Here is a 21,180-nt window from a genome sequence, read left to right as displayed (position 1 = left end):
TGAGGAGCCTTCTGAAGGCCCTGACTTTTGCCGGCGTGATATTAACATAACCATTTGCATGTCATTTCCATTTTGTTTTTAAAAGGGTCTCTCCTTGAAGATCTACAAGAATGAGAGTAAGCAGTGGAAAGCCACGTTTCCATTCTACAAACGATATAATCAAATCTGTAAATGGGCAAAAATACACACGAGACGCTCCATAAAACTGTTGGCAATTATTTCAGTGAACAGACGCAAGTTGTGCACAATTCCCCACAGCTGCCGCAGGTGTTGAAGGAAGAGATTCAAACAACAGAGTGGAAATATCGATCATCTTTTTGAATATGGTGCTAGGCTACCTGCTTGGGTGCCCAGGAGGGGGTGAGGGAGGAAGAGTGCTGGTAATATTCCCACACATGTTTCCCAGCCTTGAGGCTGGACAGCCACATACCCATCTGCTGCTAAGAAAAAAAAAAAAAAAAAAAGACAGGGCTTAAACGCATGGGACAGGCTATTTGACCTCTGAGGTTGCAAGGCTCTTGGCCTCCGCCTAACAGCTGACGCCTGGAATAAGCAGGCCAGCCCCTCATGGCCTCTGCAGGGGCTAGCACGAGGGCTCCAGCTGAGGGGTGGCTGCAGCTATGGCAACAAATGCCCAGGAATGAGTTAACACCAGCCAAAGGGGTTAATGGGAGAGGCAAGGGCTTTTATACAAATGTGTTGGGGAAAGAAATGCAATACAGCGGGAATGAGGCCCATTAATAAAGCTGAGTGATAAAATCCACCACCATTCTTAAATTGGACTTGCCTACTTAAACTGCTTTTCCAAATCAGTCTCTTGTATTCTAGCTGTTCATTGAGACACTAAGCTTATTTAAAGAATAAAAACAATACCATAATATGCAGTGTAAAAGGAGAAAATAGGATAGACAAAGGAAGAAAGAAAAACAAGAAATGTGTACAACTATGTTCTGAATATGTTCAAACAGCTTGTTATTACTAACAATCACCACCTGACAATAAATTACCCCCCTACATGTGGATTACAAGCTGCATTATTATGATGCATTAGAATCAATCTGAGTACTAACGATAATGGGTGGTTGGGTGGCTAAACATGGCCCCCAATTACTGCTGAGTGCCCTCTCTTTCTGTGGCTACAAAACAACTGCCATCAATATTCTCTCATAGAGAATGTTTTCTTATCAGCATTATGTCCTCAAAACATCCCTGGAAGGCAGGTCAATATTGATGGGCTTTTTTGAAGAAAACAGGGAGGCATGGAGAGGTTAAGTGAAAATTAGCAGAGGCAGTACGACCATCCCACAACAGAATTTGGGTTAGAAAGAGAGCCAAGGTACAGAGGCAAAGGGCTTTGGGCTGCTCCTCTGATGATAGCAGCACCTACTAAATGCAGTAGATCAGAGTTTTCAGCCACTCTCTCAGCTACAGTGAGAAGCGTAGATTCCTTAAGCCACTACAATTGGAATATCTGATTGTAGTTCAAAGCACAGAACCACAGAGTACATTTTTACTTCTGGCAGAGTACAATACAACCTCAGAGTAAAATTTCATTTCTGAGAAGAAGAAAAGAGTACACTGGAATCCAGAAACAGTATAGTCCATTTGAATAGTATTTCCTAGTTTCATGAATGAACGAATGGTACTTATTGAGCCCCTACTATGTTTTTGTTAGACTGAGAGGGACACGAGAGAAACAAACACGAGAGGGACACGAGAGCCCCTATTATGTTTTTGTTAGACTGAGAGGGACACGAGGGACACGAGAGGTTTTGGTCAAGCAAGCATGAACAAACGGTACTTATTGAGCCCCTATTATGTTTTTGTTAGACTGAGAGGGACACGAGAGAAACAAAAGACAGTTACTTCCCTCAGAGAATTTAGAATCTACTTGGGGATAGAGGTTGGCAAATTCACACACAAAATGAAGACCAAACAAGACTCCATAGGAGGCCTGAGTATAAAGTGACAATTCTGTCTGTCCTACTGGTTAGAGGAAAAGAGTGAGAAAATCTTAAAGGTGGGATGTTGGTAAGTTCCTCCATGAAAGATACCAGGAGAACTTAACCTGACAAGTGTATTAGACATTTCCATCAGCAGTGAATGCACTCACAAAAGGGGTACACAAAGGAGGTGAACAGGAGAGAGCATGAGGTACATGAGAAGGACAGATGAGGTTATAGGGAACCAGGACAGAAGTGTCTGCCATTATTTGAATATGATCATGTCATTTTGGAACCAAACTCCACTGATGATAGGGCCTGCTTCCCTGGAGACAGCACTTCTTAGGCAAGCACATCTGGTTGGCGTGTCCCTATATATAGCTAAGAGCTATAGGGCAGGTAATTCAAGAGCGAGTGCTCTAGTGAGCACATGGAAGGCAGACAGTCTGTTGTGGGCTGAAGAGAGGCCCACATGTTTCAGCTATTAGACATAAAAACTGGCCAAGCTGTCATTCTGTTTCAGAAATTAAGGTGTTTGACTTATGTGCCTGTCCAGATGGAATTTTAGCCCCCTCATAGGGTATCTGCAAGGAGGGATTGAATTTTCCTGAAAAAAAAAAAAAACATTTTGGATCTGTTTTAGTGACTGAGCTGGTGTTCAGTATTCCAGATGATGCCTTCCTGAGTCACTTCACTTTCTGCTTTCCTCTGCTCCACAGCCTCAGGCTACACATCTCACCTGGCCTTGTCTTGCAAACACAACTGGCTATAGGAGACTTGGGCAGAGGATGAGGATTACTCAGGAAAAAACAAAACAAAACCAACCACTGAACACACACGTCCTGCACATAGTGGGTCAGTAGTATGACTGTCACAGGTGAAAGCTGAACGTTGTAAGGAACAAAAAGCTACAGAGCTTCCCTAGGTCTACTTGTAAATTTCTCATTGAGAAGAATTAAATTCAGAATTGCAATCTGACTATATCTCCCTCTATTCTCTGGAATAGAAAAGTGACTATTGGTGTCTCTTCTAAGGAAATTTGAAAGAGACCACAATTATGCCCAAAGGAACTGTCATGATATAAGAAGTTTGTGACCCCAGCCCCTATAGCCTCAAGGTATTGTAGCTCTGACAATAGCCTGGATGTGACCTGATAGCCTCAGATACCATCTTTGGATTTTTCCAGAAATATAAATGGCAAATTATTATTACATGAATGTTACTTGTAGAACTTGAACTGATGAGTATATTAGACACATACATCAGGAGTGCATGAACTCACAACAGGCTTGGCCAAGAGAGGTGAGCTGGAAAGAGAGAACCCATGGTAAATTAGGAAGACAGATGAAGGTTAAAGGGAACCAGGGTAGAAGTATCTGCCATTATCTGAATACGATTATGTCTTTTTTTGAGCCAAACTCCACTGATAGGTCCTGCTTCCCTAGGGGCAGCACTTCTCAGGCAAGCAAGTTTAGAAGTCATTTGGGAAGAAATATTCCTTTCCTCTGACATGAGCAGCTAGGTGGAAAAGATGAGCAGACATTTGCTTTGGGAGCAAGAGGTGCTGAGCTTAATGCCTATCATCTCCTGGAGATGATGATGATGATGTATTGTATATATATATATAAAATCACTGCAGCTGCTTGCTTTTTCCAGGGGGTCAAAGTACACAGTCTTTATCTCCAAATGTCTGGCTTTCAATCTGGCTATATCTTGAAATCTGTGTTGAATACAGCTCAGACAGGAAGGTTTTGGTCAAGCATGCAGTGACTAACCTTCAAGCACAACAGAACAACAGGAGAGCAGCCTGACCTTTGCAGTAAAATTAATTTGATGCTTACAATCTAACCAAGAGTCCATAGCCTTTATTCATATGACAGTCACAAGACAATTTAGCAGGGATTATTAAAGTCCACTTAAGCTCATCAGAGGGGAGAATTGAGGTTGATGCATTTCAGGATACCAGTGAATTGGCCAAAACATGTGGGAAAGGAAAGGAATATAGACTTCTAGGAATAAAGTAAAAGAGGCTACACTTAGTGCACAGTAGGTACTCAGTGAGAATTGATTCAGTGAATGAGGCAAGAGTAAGACAAATGTGATGTCTGACACCTAGGGAGCCCCTTCTCTACCACCCACTGATGCAACTTCAATCCCTATGAACTTCTCACATAGGGAAGCTATTTGGCAAGTGTCGGAGACCCCAGCATGAGGCTGGAAGGTGAGTGGGTTAATGATGGTACGAGACATATCAGCCTGCATTCCCCTTCCCATTCCAGCTGGTGGTAGGAAGTCTGGAGCAGAAGATTGCTAACCAGAAATGAAGAAAGCCAAATGGATACCAACAAATTAAGAAGGATGCATCCTCTCCGAGATGGCTAAGAGAGCCTCACACAGGAGAATTCAATCGGGTTTCCAGAAAGTCTCTGCGACAGTAGTACCAACTCCAGCATTACCTAGGAGGAATAAGTGTTCCGGTCACTGCACTTTAAACAAGTGTGTTATACACAAAGGCCTGACTGTTTGCAGTGGGAAATCCTGGTTGGTTTTATTTTGGCAATTTAATAATGTAACTTTCTGAATCTGATGCTCTTTATTTGAACATTCATTATAATGATTCATCTCTGCTCTTCTTTCTTTACCAATGATATTTGCATTCTATTAGCAAATACAATTTCATAGAGGATGATAAGGGAATCAAAATTATCCAATTTGTTTCCATCATAGGAGCAGAAGGAATCCTTCAATGGTCTGTTTTGCCTCACTGTACTGATTTCAATAAGCTTTTCTTTGGTAATCAGGGTTTGTAGCATTAAATATTACTCATCATTGTAGAGTTAGTACTAATTTACTATCACAGAGATAGTCTGGTTTTGTCTAAGTGAACCCCCCTCTTATTTTTTCTCAGACGAACTGAACATTTTCCAGTCTGGGGGCTCCCTTGTGCGACAAAGTAGGCTGACATTGTATTCAATACGTATCTAAGAGATACTTAGCGCTAGTATGATTCTCTAAATGGCCATCAGTATTTTACCTTGTATGAATAATTATCTGGTAACCTGCAATATTTCCTCTGCTGGGTTGTAAGAACTTTGAGGGTAGGGATGGTACCTTATATACTGTTAACTATGCTCTGGGATATGGCATAGTGAATGAACAAACAGCCAAGTTTGATCTCCTTCAATTTGCTGACAGCACTGTAATACCTGACACTAATTGTGGCTCACACTATTTACTGGTTATTTTTTTAAGTAAAAATGTTTTCCCCCAATTTTATGCAAATTTTCCCCAAGTTAATCTTGCTAATATTTTCCCTATTAATTTCTTCTTTCACTAACTGAAGCTAGCCTACATAAGAGCAGAACAGAAACTCTACTAGGGGTTCTCTGGTTAGCTGGTCGGTTCTGTCTACAGAAATGATCTGAAGTCATGGGAATAAGATCAGGGGAACTAGGAATGATATTCAAAATATTCAAACACCAGTATGGCATGAGCACCCAAACAGAACCTTACCACTGGAGTAGGGTCCAGGAAATCCCCTTGTTGTGCCAGAGGTCAATCCATTACTGCTAGACTGTGGGAAGTCTGGAGGATACCAGGAGGATCAGGATGGCCTGGGTGACAGGCGGTCACTTAGGGGTGATCTGGACACTGATTATTTATTGGCAGGAATGGCTGGTTATCACTTATGGGGCACCTGGCAGTACCTATTTACCAACTGGAAGAGAAGTTTTCCAATATTTTAAAACTGGTATGACCATCCAGGGCACATTGGCTGAATATCAGCCTGGAGGTTGTGGACCTATCTTCACCTGGGCATGCAGCATAATAAGCAGATAATCCTACCCACAGCTGCAGTCTCCTTAAGTAATCTGTCTTAATGTTCAAGAAAACCATTGTGATCAAAGTTATTACTTATATTAAACCCCAATGCAAAAAAACCCTTTTCAACAGAAATATTAATCTATCTCCTCTTACTCTGTTTTCCCAAGGGATGATCTTCTAATCACTTTTAATCTGTTAAACATGCTCTTTTTTTTCCTGTAAAGAGATTTTTAAAAATGCCTCTCAGTGATGTTTTGAGCCTAAAAAGAAAAATATCCCAACATGTATAGTTTTTCCACTCCATGCAATGGAAGGTGAGTCAGGTAGGGGTAGCTGGGAAGCAGAGACATACAGTGGGAGACTGGGTAGCTGTGCTTGCTGTCTCCTGCTTGAGTAGAGAAAGCAAAAATTTTTTTTTAAATGGCAGAGGCTGGACAACAGGGAGTTCTTTGTTCAAACCATTAGAAGCAATGGAAATAAAAGTGCCATGTTTTTGTGCCCTTTAAAATCCTTTGTCATGCTAGTCCAATATCCAGGTCTCTGGGTAGCAGATCCACTCCACGTGAACACGCAGTCTCTGCTTAGGCACCTTATTGCCATCTATCCCCACCTGTACGTGTCCACTCACTGTGTTGCAATGAGTAGCAATTGCTTCTCTGTTGGGGGACTGGCTGGATTCCAAGGCCTTGGTTTGGGTAAGCTTGTCTTTGCCATTTAGTGTTAATTTTACTTTGTAGGAATGCTAATGAAATTGCTCAGAAAGTTGGATAGGATGTGTGGGAAATTGGCAAGGTGACTAATTCCTATTTCTCTAGAGGTGATGGCTGCAGCTATACTAGCTATTTTGAGTAGATGCCAGTTGCAAATTTCCTTAGGTATAGGTTGGGTAAATGGATGAGTCAGAATCACAATTTCTGCCTGGAAGGAATGTCTAAGCAACAACATTGGGCATGAAGTGTTCAGCATACCCTAGTGCTGGGGTATTAAACCTGAAATTCTTGCTTAGTAATAAAATAAAATAAGTAGGAATAAATGAAATAATACAATCAACAATAATAGAATCAACAAAGTAGGGATTCTCACAAATGTATGTTTAAAAGAAAAGCTCAGGAATATCATGTATAGTTTACTTTCTGGGACACCTCTAAGATTGCAAGTTGGACATACAAAGGAACTTGGAGTGCACACTAACGAACCGTTTCAAAGGGCATGTTGCATAGTAGCCAGGAAGCAAAGGACTTGCTACAAGTATTTGTGAGTTCCAAGGAAATATCCCAGAAATGGCCCCTTCACTCCTCATCAACTGTAATATAAAGAGATCTCCAACAAAACAAAGCCCTTACCCTTATGTATGGGATTTCCTTGTGAAGCAGTGGCTCCTTGGGTAGGATCAATGCCTATGGAATATACACTGAAAATAATGGCTCAGGCTCCATAGAGTGGAAGAGCTCTAACAAGTATGTCCAGTGGGAGAGACTGATTAGACAGTTACAGACTTCTCCACTTTTTACGTTTATCCCTGCCTCCTGCTAAGTTGCATGAGTTCAGAAAAGGTTAAGGTGTCTTACCCAGAAATTTCACTTATGCAGTAGAGCAACCAAATATTCATACATGAGTCTAAATGGCTGCTTATGAAGCACCCGAAGTTTTTTCAATAAAGGAGGAGTTTTGTATGTGTCACTTGGTCTGCACTCTGCCAGGGGCATATCGCTCTGACAGTAGAAAAACGTGCTCTTTTCAACACGATTTAGTCTCATTTCCTTTTTCTTCCCAGCCTCTCTCTAATGACTGGAAGTAGAATGAGACTTCGATTTTAGGATGATTTAGAGGTCTGTGAGTTGGCTCTTTCTTCCCTTGGTGTGTAACCAACTTCAAAGAAGCAATTGTGTAACTACTAAGGAAATTAGTTTTTTGCCAAGGGATGGAGACCTTTTGTCATAAGCCAGAATGAATAACTAAGCCCTTCTGTCTCCATCTCAAGAGGGCCTCTGGGCTGAGAGGAGTGTCTGGCTGGTGGTCTAGGTTTGCTCACGAGAGCAGCAGGCAGTCAGCTGGTCAAGAATATTGTTTTTGTTCCTTCTGTAGGCAGAAGCACAGAGTAGGGAGGCTAGGGTGAATGGGGGGAAGACAAAGGGGAAATAAGACAGTAAACAAATTAACAAATGTAAAGTACATAGCACAATGCCTGATAGGTACACCTCTATGTAGAGCTATCACTTATTGAGCACCTTCCTGTGTAACTTACTGCATTAAGCGTTTTATATGCATGTTATCCTTAAAACAACCTTATGAGGCAGGAGTTATTATGATTCTCACTTTATGGAGGAGCAATAGGTGTCAGGCATTATATTTGGTACATTACTTATGCCTAATCCTCACAACACTCTTGAGTTGCAGGTATGATTATCTCCATTTACAGTGGAAGAGATGGTGGTTCAAAGAAGTTAAGCAACTTGCCCAAGATCACACAGGCAGCAAGTGGCAGAGTGAGGATTCTAATCCAAGCTTGACTCCAAAGCCCATGCTTTTAACCACTGAACTCTGCCACCTCTACTGCAATCTGCTATATGTTAGACATTAAGTAAATGCTTGTCCCCATCCCAACTGGTACAGCAAAGGTAGCTGGAGAACAAAGAGTTGAAGGTAACCTGATTTTAGTAGTCAGAGAAGAAGAGGTTGAGTAGTGGAGATAAGAGCTATAGCTGCTATTTTCCTCTGTGGCTGTTGTTACATAGGATGTGGGGAGAGGTGATAAAAGACAGGGAGACAAAGGGTAACTGATTTCTATCTCCTCATCCCAAATTGTAAGAGGAAGAGAGACCACTCAGAACATGAGCTGGGGCTAGGAGCTAACACTGTTAGAGAGTTACTTACTATTACCTGAGCTAGGCTGGTGTGCCAGTTATCAATTTGTTGCCTCTTACCTTCAAATTCACCCTTATTGCTTGCTCTGTGTAAAGAGTTCTGGGCCCTTTAAATATTTTACCTTTGCCAGTTGGCACAGTGTTAAGCTTTGTCAGTAGGGGGCACGAGAGATACATTTCAGCAGGAGGGAGCTGTATTTCCTGGTCCCAGTGTGCTGGTGTATTCACCTGGCAGGCTCCTGCCGCCTAGGCCACCAGTTTCCTATCTCCAGCAGCACACACAGCTTTCCCAGCACTAGGTTCCTGCAGTGCCTGCAGCTTTTCCGGCATGCAGTTTCTGTAGTACGTGGCAATCAGAAGCACCCAGAAGCTTCTCCCAGTACCCCTCCCTCAGGCAGTTTTGTAGTGGAGTGTCTTATGTTGAGATACCTCCCTGTGAACAGCTCTCCTGGCACTGTAGAGGGTAGATATTCCAAAATTTCCCCTGGGCAGATTTCTAAAAAGTTCCAGGAGTCATAATTCCAGAAAGTTCTGCCAGCAAAGCACCACAGCAATTTCTCTGCTATCCAGTGAACCACAGCTGTGCCCTCTCCTGCAACGTCTGGATCTCATCCCTTTTGGAAGGGTTCTCTCTTGGGTGCTCTAACTCAGTCTTACGGTATAGTGGGCTGCTCCTTATATTTGCTATTCCTACATTCTTTACAGTTCTCTTTACTTTTCACTAGCCAATCCCCCATTATTGTTAATAGTTACAGTAAACTTCCTCTGTTTAAATTACCATGTGGTTTCTCTTTCTGAATTTTCTCAAACCAGTACAGTTCACTCCCTCTCCCCAGATATCAAAGTAAGGTGATTCCTTATGCAAAGGGATGCTTCTAGGAGGGAAGTGCAGGTAGGGAGGATGGCCTTTTTCCCCAGAGACAATTTCTAAAGAGAAAAGAATATCCTATTTTTCCAGGAGGCAGGAGATGACTTCTCTGTCTTGCTTTCCAGTACAAAAAAATTAATTAGAATGCCTGTGGCCTTTCAGCTATTGGAATTCGTTCAATGAGGAGGAAAGAATCTGCAAGATAGGAAAGGCAGTTGGAAACTTGAAGACTGCTTAGGCAATGAGACTCAAAGCGCTTATGCTCATTCCTAGTCCAAATTGTCCTTGAAGTTCTATAGCTCAAGTGTTCCAAGGGATAAGTGGGTATTTGTAATAACAGCCTCAGACTGACCACCCTCTTTAAGAAAACAATGAATATTAAACTCAAAATCTCTATCATTGCCCACAGAACCCTGCTTCATAGCTCAAGGTTGTCTTCCAGAGATAAAATATTTTCCTTTTCCCCCCCTGGCTTTACCATGGACACAGTTATAGGCATTTTCAGACAGCTTAAAGCGTCATGAATTCTGGAAAAATTTCTGAAACCAGGATATAAGTTAGGTGTTTGGAGTTGGTGTGTCAGGATATTTTCCAAGTGCCATGAGGAGGAATGGTTTTCACCAGTGAAAAAACTCCATCATAATTTTTGTATTACCCATGGATTTGTGCAGCTGAGTTCTTTTTGAATTTGAATAAAACGTTTTCCAAAACACGTGTTGTTAATTAACAACTACCTTTCTACTTTTGTCCTCTTTATGCCTTCATGCTTCCCCACCCCTCCAATCAGCTCAAACTACAATATTCCTTCCCCAAAGCTCAATGAATGCAAAATGGAAGGCAAGCAGTTAAGTAGGAGAGAATAAGGAAATGTGAATCTCAAGGTCTGATAATCAACAAAAATGTTCCCTTTACATAATACAAGGTCATCTTTGGAGAATTTAGGAAGCACTGGCCCATATCAAATTCAGAGACACTAAAAGCATCACAGCTAATCAGCCAGGCTGCTGAACTGCTAGGAAGTTTTCCATATACACTTCCATGTGTTTGAGGCCTCACAGCAATAACAACTGCATTTGGAGCCATAGCAGCTTTCAATAAAGAGTGTTTAGCCAGAGTGGTCATTGAGGGGGTTCCAGGTGGTTTTTTGGATCATCCAGGGCACCAATATGTTCATCTTTGGGTGAAGATCTCAAGCTACATGGGTGAAAGAGGGAAGTTTGAGTAATTTTACATACTACGATTCTCTTGCTAGAAAACTAACAAATTGGAGTTTCAGAAAATCAGTCCAACTATAGCCTCTGCTTCCCTTCCTCTGTTTGCTCTTTCCAATCTTGACCCTGGCCCAAGTCCCTGCAAACCTTCACTAGCCTTCCCTCTTTCCCTTTGTCCCCCACATATAAACACACATATACACACAGAAGGATCACACAGCCAAGAATGGAATGGGGAAAGGAGCATTGCCTCAGAGCAGTTTGATGGTTTATACTGTAGCAGCTGGTAAGGTGGAATTGGTGACATGTAGGGGTTTGTTGCCCTAGTTAGAATTTCTTCCTAAAGAGTGAGAAGGTCATTGATATAAACCAGGGGTTGTTGTAAACCAGTGCAGGCTTACCATCACTTTCAAAAGAGGAATAAGTCCTTTGTTGCTCTCATTATAATGATTATAGATTAGAGTATTGGTTCTTACGCAGGGTGGTTGGACGGTCTGGCACATGAAGAACTGGTGTTGAGAGAAGGGGTAGCCTAGTGGTTAAGATAGGCCCTAGAATCAAAACCTGGGTTTGACTCTCAGATTCACCACTAACCATGAGCAAGGTACTTAACTTCTCTGAGTCAGTTTTCTCATCTGCAAAATGGTAATAATAGTATGTGCATTATAGAATGTTGTGAGGAATAAATAAAAGAAGGTATGAGAAGTTTCTGGCACATAGGAAACACTCCATATATGTTAGCTACTATTATTTCTTTAGTATTATTTACTAAAAAGCACACTGACATAACATCCTTGGCTGTCTTAACTCTCTTTTGTCAGTTTTGGAGATGTGGATGGAGGTGATACTGTCGGGGGTAAAAAAGATGTGTCCCAAACAAATATTCATCATTTTTGAAAAAGGTGCAAAACCAATTCAGTGATTTTCAACAAATGCTGTTCAGGAAATTGGGCATCTGAAGAAAGAAAGAAAGAAAGAAAGAAAGAAAGAAAGAAAGAAAGAAAGAAAGAAAGAAAGAAAGAAACTTGACCTAAGTCATATACCTTATACAAAAATTAACTCAAGATGAAACATAGACTTAAATATTAAATGTAAAACTTTAGGAGAAAAACAGGGGAAAATCTTTGGGAACTAGTGACAGGCAAAGAGCTCTTAACTTTGACACCAAAAACATGACCCATAAAGGGAAAAATTGATAAACTAGATTTCAACAAAATTAAAACTTTTGATCTGCAAAAGACCTTGTTAAGAAGATGAAAGGCATGCTGAGGAGTAGTAAAAAATATTTGCAAACCACAGACTTAACAAATGAATGGTATCTAGAGTATATAAAAAACTCTTAAAACTCAATAGAAAAACAAAGAAAAAGAAAATGATTCAATTAGAAATTGTGCAAGCGACGTGAAGAGATATTTCACCAAAGAAATATGCACATGAAGAGATCTTCAACATCATTAACCATTAGGGAAATGCAAATTAAAATCACAATGAGAGACTACTACACACCTTCAGAATGGCTAAAAGAATAAAAAATTGACTACGCCAAATGCTGGTGAGGATGTGAAGAGACCGAATCGCTCATACATTGCTGGTGGTACTGTTAAATGGAGCAGTCATTCTGGAAAAGTTTATCTTTTCCTTTAAAAAATTCAATATTCACCTACCAGATGACTCAGCAATTGTACTCTAGACATTCACCCCTGAGAAATGAAGATTTATGTTCATACAAAATCATGTACATGAATATGCATAGTAGCTTTATTCATAATAGCAAAAAACTGGAAAAAAACAAGATGTTCTTGAGAGATGAATGTTAAGCTGTGGCACATCCATAGAATGGAATACTTCACAGTCAACTACTGATACACACCATTATTTGAATGATTTTCAAGGGAATTATGCTGAGTAAAAAAAAGCCAATTCAGGAAGATTACATACTGTACAATTCCAGTTATATGATATTCTTGAAATGCCAAAATTATAGAAATGAATAACATATTAGTAGCTGGTATATAGCAGGACGGAGGTAGGGTAACATGAGGGATTGTGTGGTGATGGAACTGTTCTGCATTTTGACTGTACCAATGTCAATATCCTGGTTGTGCTACTGTAGTACAGTTTTACAAGATGTTACTGGGTGAAAGGTATATAGGATCTCTGTATTATTTCTTACAAACAGCATGTGAATCTTCAATTATCACAAAATAAAAAAGGTTGATTTTTAAAAAAAGGAAGGGGCTTCCCTGGTGGCGCAGTGGTTGAGAGTCCGCCTGCTGATGCAGGGGACAAGGATTCGTGCCCCAGTCCGGGAAGATCCCACATGCCGCGGAGTGGCTGGGCCCGTGGGCCGTGGCCGCTGAGCCTGCACGTCCGGAGCCTGTGCTCCGCAACAGGAGAGGCCACAACAGTGAGAGGCCCGTGTACCACAAAAAAAAAAAAAAAAAAAAGGAAGGAAAAAAAGATGTGGATAGACAGAAAAAGCTGCGTAGAGATAGACCCTGTTGTTTTCAATACAGTTCAGATTTGTGTCCCAGATTATAGCAGGGTTTCCAGCTTGGCAGGCTTATCCAATGGACTGCAGACATCCCCTCAGTGTAGGAAAGCAAGGCAGGCTTTTCATGCAGAGATAGCACTTGTTCCTCTCACTGGGATATTAGTTATTGCTCTCACAAGTTTGCAAACTAGGAGTTATATGACACAATTAATGAAGGTTAGGAAGCTCTGGGTTAGAGTCAGTAAAGTTCCTGAAAGTCCTCCAAGCAGCTCTGTTGCTGGTACCCTGGCGGCTACTGAAGAAGCGTCCTGTGAGATAATTTAAGCAGAGGGGATCTCGGAGCAAAGAGTATTCTATTGCTTGGCCTCTGAAGAAGTGAGACAAGGGAGGGCAGCCATAGGACAGCTCTCTTCTTGAAGACAGTGTGCAGAAGGAAAAGAGAGGCCTGTGAGTGGCAGGGGAGAAAGACTGAGGATCACAGGCTTGAGAAGGAAGAAAGCAGAAATTTCTCTGCCTCCCATGTCTGGGTAATTGAGCATCTCTTTACCTATCATTGATGTCACGGAGTACTTCAGGCAACTTGGAAGGAAAGTGTTGGGTAAAAACCGAGTGTTGACATCTAATTTTTAAAGGCTAACTGTTCACATGTGAATGACTGTGCAGAATATTAAGGCCCAGTCTGCTTTTCCATCTGGATGATGGATCACCACAGGGAGAATGCATTTCTACTACTGGCTGAGTATTTTCAAACAGACACAATATTCTTGCTGCTCTCTTCTTTTTCGTGATGTCATTAAACTATTCGATTTGGTTAACACTGACTTTTATGCTTCCCCACACACTGGTTCCCTGTTTACCAAATCTGCTGAAAAATGCCCAGCCAGGCGGTCTACTACAGTCAGCAGAGTTCTTTGTGTTCAGGTGAATCTCCAATAAGTCTGAATTAAGGCGTTTTAAGGTGACCTAAGAACCTCATTCATGTGAATGCCTGCTGCAGCAATGGGGATGTGGTTGTTTCACAGGAGTGGTCTAGGGATAGTGCCACCTCTGTGCCCATTTCCCATCTCCCCTAATAATGCTCAGGGGCACAGAGGAGCTTCTTGGGACTCTGAGTGCATTTTGTGTTTAGCCCATGTCCACAGGGCATAGTGCCTTCCTGTCTTTCTCACCTCTTCTGACTGCTAGCTCTATTATCTCCATCAGAAATTTGATCCTGCTAGAAGTGCTGTGGGGCTTTTTTTGGTCTATTCTTTTAATAGAGCCTTCCAGTTTCCTTTGGGCCATTATGTTCTCTTGAAGCAATGCTTCGCCATCACTCTTTTTTTTTTTTTTTTTTTTTTTTTGCGGTATGCGGGCCTCTCACTGTTGTGGCCTCTCCCGTTGCGGAGCACAGGCTCCGGACACGCAGGCCCAGCGGCCATGGCTCACGGGCCCAGCCGCTCCGCGGCATATGGGATCCTCCCAGACCGGGGCACGAACCCGTATCCCCTGCATCGGTAGGCGGACTCTCAACCACTGCGCCACCAGGGAGGCCCCGCCATCACTCTTTAATATTTAATGTGACTAGAAGCTTTCACAAAAACCTATTGAGATGCACATGCTTTAAGTGGCAAAACTGTTATTTAATGATCTCGGGTGGGTACACTAATTCAACCTACCTGTGAGGGAAGGTGACCTTCTAGTCCCTCTGGCTCTGTGTCTGCATTAATACAATTGAAATCTCTTGCCATTTATGGAAACATCCATTCACCCTAAAACAGAGGGCTGTAGGATTTTTTTGACATCATAAAAGTAACTGATGATTTCTGAAAAATTGGAAAAGAATATAAAAAATACAAGTGTGAAAAGACATACATATGATGAATGTCTGTTACAGCATTGCCATAAGAAGAAAATAAATTAGGAACAATCTAACTGTCCAATAATAGAGGATTGGTTAAATAAATTAAATGATATATTTATAAATGGAATACTCTGTAGCCAGTAGGAATAATGATGTAGATCTATGTTTACTGACATGGAAAGATGCCAAGATACATTAATAAGTGAAAAAATCAGGCTAAAAAACAGTGTGTACCATATGTTTCAATTGTTTTTATTTAAAAAACTGACACACTGGCCATAAAGCCAGAAAAGGTATATGCCAAAATGTTAACAGGTGTTCTCTCCGGGTGTCATTATTGTGATTTTCACATCTTTCTTTACTGTGTGAACTTTTAAAAAGCATACACAGCAAAATTATTTTGTTTAAAAAGTATTATGGGATTGTAGCTATATAACTTACAAATTACTTTCACTTAACAGTGCAATCCAAGCAACCTTTATATTTCCATTCAAGCCCCAGTTTTTTTTTTTTTTTTTTTTTTTTTTTTTTAAATTTTTTAATTAGTTTCTGCTTTATAACAAAGTGAATCAGTCATACATATACATCTGTTCCCACATCCCTTCCCTCATGCATCTCCCTCCCTCCCACCCTCCCCATCCCACCCCTCCAGCAAGCCCCAGTTTTTAATCTAGAGCAGAGGTTGCCAAACCTCTGTAAAGGGCCAGATTGTAAATATTTTAGGCTTTGTGGGTCATGTAGCCTCTGTCATACTACTCCACTCTGCACCTGTAATCTAAAGCAGTCAGAGACAATATGTAAACAATTGGCATGGCTATGTTCCAATAAAATTTTATTTATAGAAACAGGCAATGGGCCAGATTTCACCTACAGGCTAGAGTTTACTGAACCCTGCTCTAGAGTGCTGAATAGAAGAGGCTCAGGTCCCATGTGCCTTGAGAATTAATCTTATTTCCTCTGTTCTTCTGGGTCAATGCAGGTTATACTACTAGTTGCTGCTCTCCAAAGTTGAGGCCAAAGTGGCTTGGAGACATCACTGGAACTTACTATTTTTTGCTACTTAGTTTGAGAATTTTCCTACTCCGTACTTGGGACATGCTTTATATAGGGTCACCCTGCCCACCAAGGTGAACCTTAGATCTGCCACAGATAAAGCCATGGCTACAGAAGTCCTGTAAGTGACTCAAAGGGTTGAAGAATTCACAACAACCAAGTGAGTGACTTCAGCTAGAACTAGAAAGCCCAAAAGGATCAGTGCTTCCTATAGCTCACCAGTATTAACACACTCCATAAAGCAGTTTTCTGAGGAGGTGGATTATTATAGTCTGTCACCAGGAGAGCTTTTAAGGAGTCTTAAAATGTTCAACAACACCCTAATTTAGGAGTTTAAAAGACTTATATAGCTGAAGCAAAATACGCATGGGGGAACAAAGGAAGTTTTAGCTGAAGAAGGGCAGCCACTCCTGGTCACAGACAGCACCCTGATTCCCAGAAGAGCAGTGGAACTAGGTTAACTGTGTGGATTTAGTTCACGTATTTGCCTTTGCCTTAAGTTACAATCAGCGCTGCGGATTCTTAAAGCAGTTTACTTGACATATCCAATCTGTAAAGAATATTTTTTATCTTTTCAAAGTAGAGGGATTAAATTATTGCACACACACACACACACACACACACGAAACGCTTCCAAATTACACAGCTTTCAGATCACCCCAATCCTGTTATCTAAAGTATTATTCAATCACACTTAATGGTCTGGCCACTCAAAGGAAGTCACCTAAGAATAGAATGTATTAGGTACAGGATCCAGGGAGCCAGAGCAAGATAATCAGGATTCAGGGTTACAGCAGAGCTAGATGTCCTGAATTCCTAATCTGGGAAAATCTGACATATAGCATCAAATATTAATGATAGAATCTCAGGACATGTAGGTAGCCCAGGGCACTTGTGGAGCCCCATCACAACACTCAGAAGAGTGGCCAGTTGGCTAAGGTGGGTAAAGGGAAGGGGAAGCAGGAAAAGGTCTTCAAGAGAGCCAAGAAAATTTGATGGACAGTGTTTCGAAGGTTCAGAAGGAAGTGTGGGTTGGAGTCAAGGTGTTGGTTGAAGTGCGATCTAAGGGCAAAAGGGCAGACCAGAGAGGGAACACAGCCGTGCTGCTAGTACTGTGTTTTCCATTTGACAGAGGCAGGTTAGGTGACTTGTTCAAGGCCCCTGCCAATTATATTGAAATTAAATTCACTCTTTCAGTTTAATCTGATGTTCTACCCCACCATGCCACCCGGCTACTCATGAAGATGGTGCTTGTTCATTTTCCTTTAGATTTAAACAACTTAGAAATACTGTGTAGTATGTAGATGTGAAATAGTTGCTTGACTCCTCTGTGGAGATGACAGAAAATTTAAGGTGTGGAAAATGATTTCCCTAAAAACAGTAAGTGCCTGATTCTAAATAAATGGGGATGGGACATTCCAGCTGTTCCTGGCTAGTAGACTACAGGCAGCTTTTCCAATTTAGAGAATGACACTAAAATTGCTACCACTTCTTAAAAAGTTGCTAAAGTCTAACTTAAATGAACAGATGTAGAGGAAAGTACGGTGAACAAGAAGTATGAAGACTTGGGAGAAACTTGACTTCTAGTGTCAGCTCTGTCACTAAGTTTACTGTGTGATCTTGAATAAGTCACTTCCTTTTTCTAGATGTTAGTTTCCTCACCTGTGAGATGAGGTGGCTGGACTCCATAATCCCTAAAGGGTCTTTCACCTCTCACATTTTATGATCCTGTAATTCCTGGTGGGTTTTTTCTCCTGACATTTACTTGCAAGGGCCATTCTGCCATCCACACAATTTAAGTTTTCATTAAATCACAGATGGTCTTAAATAAAATCTCCCCCTTGAAGAGGGGAAAAGAACAGGATGTTTGTGCTGAAATGGCTCATGTCAGGTATGACCTTTTTAATTCAGAGCAGCTCTCTAGTGGTTCATTAACTCACCCCAAGGGCAGCACAGCAAGCAAGTACTATTACAAAAGGCCCCAACTGTGCAGCCAGAGAGAGCTGCCCTATTACCTAGTGAAAACAAAGTGGTTTCCTCTTTGTGCCCACAGTGGTCAATTTTTAGATCAGGAACATATGATTCTATCACTGAAGGAATCCTGGCCAACTCACAGAAACCCTGTGCCAAGTCTATTACTTGCTTTGAGGACTAAGCTAGAGTCCTTTCCACAGGAAGTAATGGAATTACTTCTAAATAATTGATAACTGTGGCTCTCTTTCCCAGATAATTAAAAATGCTTAGAAAATATAATATTCTAATAGCCCAGTTCTGCATAATGCTTTACGTCTTACAACACATGCCAATAAATTTACTTTCTCATTTACATTTTCTTAACAACCCACTAAGGTGGGGAAAATAGGTATTATTATCCCCATTTACTAGATAAGGAAACTAGGGCTCAGAGAAGTTAAGGACATGTCCCAGGTCTCATAATAAGTGTCAGAGATGACAGTAGAACCCACATCTTGACTGGTTCAGTTAATTCACCAGTACCCTTTTCAACTGTCCCGTTATATTAATTTAGGTGTTGTCAGGAGTGCAAGTTAAAGATAAGAGATTTTAGTACTGTGTCTAGATATTGCAAAGTATTTTTACACTCATTTGAAGACTTGTGGCGTAGGCTTAATTTCTCATAATGGGAAGAGTGGCTAGGAGAACTCTCTCAGAAAATATTCAATACATATTACACAATGAATTCGATTGATTATTATATATCTACTAGAGTCAAAACAAATATTTATTGAACATCTATAAAACTGACCCTGCGCAAGGTGATATGGAGATACACAAAAATATAAAACATGATTTCTGACTTCAAAGAGAGTCATAAACACTAAATAGTGTATAATAAAGTGCTAAATGTTGGAGTTGCAACAAGTGTCACAGAGGCATGGGAGGGGAGAATTTGGTGAGGAAAGCCTTCTTGGAACAAATGGAATTTAAACAATGGGTACAATTTCATCGGCAGAGAGGAGGAAGAGGTTAAAGCGCCAAGTGAAAGGTGTGGGAAGGGAACAGCATGAGCTAAACCAAAGGGGCAGGCATACATGAGATTGGACATCAGTGAGAATACTGAATCTGAGTGGAGAGCAGTGGGGGAGTGTCTGGTAAAGCTACAGGTCATCCTAAGTATTCAGCCAGAGGGTTGTCTGCCTTTCACAGCATTCTATCCACTCATGAATAAAATGGCATCAAAGGTAGACACAATGATGGTTAAGAGCTTTGGCTCTGGAGTCAGACAGACTTGGATCTGAGTCCCAGAATTACCACTTACTTGCTGTATTACCTTGGGTTAATTAATTAACCTCTTGGAGCTTAGTTTCCTTCTCTGTAAAATGGGGCTGCAATATGGATAAATTAAAAAGCGTTTTTGGTCCAAACACTTGTTTTAATTTTTTATTCAAATTTTGATTTAAAAACCATGATGACCATGGTAGTGGGGACAGAGTAGGAGATGGTACTGAATAGGAAAGTTAAGATCAGATCCTGCAGGAGCTTCATGGTTGGTTTGAGAAGATTGCCCTGAGAGGAATATATATGCCTTCTGACTAAGGAGAAGGAGCCAGAGGAATCAGTGCAAGGGCACTCAGCCAACTGCTGGCAGAAGTGTTCAGGCTTGCAAACTGCTCATCCTTACCTCCATTTACTCATCCATTTGACACTCTGGACTCTTCTCATTTTTTCTAATGAGCATTTCTTAAAGGTATGGTATGCTGGGCACAGTTGCCATCCCTCATGTACTTTCTGATAGATGGGAATTTTGGAACCTAATTTTGTCCTGGAGGCCCTGGGTTATAATTACTTTCTAATAAGGGGTCAGAGACATCTAAGCAAAGGGTCAGATTCACTGAGGAGTAGTCTGAGAAACTCTAGGGAAGTAAATTCCTGGCTTGAGTGAAGTAGGAGGAAATAACAGGTGCCAACAAAGATAAGCAATAGAACCCCAGAAAAGAGCAACTGTTACCTGAGCCTGGAAGGTCATGAATGTGAAGCACATTTGCAAAGTAGGAGCCCAGGGACATAGCTGTAATTACCAACCAATGAGCCTCCCCTTAGTACCAGGAAAACAGATGGATACGCTAATTAAAGGGGGATAGAGAAGGAGAGACAGAGAACAATGTAATATTTAAACATGAGGAACTCAAGAGAGTCAAACTAGCTTTGTTTCTGATAAAGAAAATTAGCCTCTTGATTCCAGATAGCTCTAACCACTGCCTCCTCCCCCCAGAAACCTATGCCAAGTTAAGTGTTTCCACATAATCATATATAATTTTCCTTGGTCCAGGGTGTACTGCAGTGTCGCCTTTGAAGTAAAAGAAAGCTTGAGAAGCTACCCTTACGACCACATGGACCATCTTTCTTATGCTTTTCTCCCCTTTCTTTCTCAAAGGGAGGGGAAACAAATTTTTTTTAATGACAGCTTGCTGAGCTTGTTGACTATCATTGTAAAAGAATGGTTTATTAAACAGATGATGTATAAGCACTTAAGAAAGTAAGTGGTGACCAGAGACTCCAGTATGAGAACATGTCTGGTTAAGTAGATTTTATTTTTTCTTTGAAAAGGATACTAGAATGACAGCTTTACAGCAAATCCTTCAGAGTTACCTTATAAAAAAAGATGAATAAATATGGATCAGATGATAATTTAGTTATAGCTGTATTCCTAGCTGGTTGAAGAGTTGTACTCAAAGAGTAGTGATGAATGGATTGACAACAGTTTGGAAGGAGGCCTCTAATAGTTGATACAGGGCTCTCTACTTGCCCATGTCCTATTCAATATTTTAGTATATGATTTTTTGATGAAGTTATAACAGGCTTGCTTGTTACAATTGTAGATAAGATAAAGCTTGGGAGTAAACATACTTGATTATAGAACTGAGTTTCAAAAACAATTGTCACCACCATTTATTGAGTATCTTCTAGGCACTATTGTATAGAAGCTATCTTGTTAAAATCTTAAAGCCACATAAAACTAAGGCTTAGAGATGTTTTAAGTAGCTTGTCCAAAGCTACACAGCTAGTAAGTGGCATTGTTCGTATTTAAACCCGAATCTGTCTGCTATTAAAGCTCATGCT

At 40.9% G+C, this 21,180-nt stretch overlaps 1 protein-coding gene across 12 annotated transcripts in view; it reads right to left on the bottom strand.

Moving 5' to 3' along the window:
• ENOX2 (ecto-NOX disulfide-thiol exchanger 2) overlaps positions 1–21,180 on the bottom strand; it is a 283,553-nt gene that overhangs the window by 94,859 nt on the left and 167,514 nt on the right. The window contains exon 2 of one of the 12 annotated variants that reach the window (XM_081222415.1): positions 14,864–15,010. The exons of the other annotated variants lie outside the window; for them this stretch is intronic. The gene's annotated coding sequence lies outside the window, so the exon portion shown is untranslated. The remainder of the gene's footprint in view (positions 1–14,863; positions 15,011–21,180) is intronic. 12 annotated transcript variants of the gene reach the window in all.

Source organism: Mesoplodon bidens (assembly GCF_964165515.1).
Source record: "Mesoplodon bidens genome assembly, chromosome: X".
Classification (NCBI taxonomy): Eukaryota; Metazoa; Chordata; class Mammalia; order Artiodactyla; family Ziphiidae; genus Mesoplodon; species Mesoplodon bidens.
Note: the sequence above shows the minus strand (reverse complement) of the source record. Positions and strands in the feature narration are given on the sequence as shown.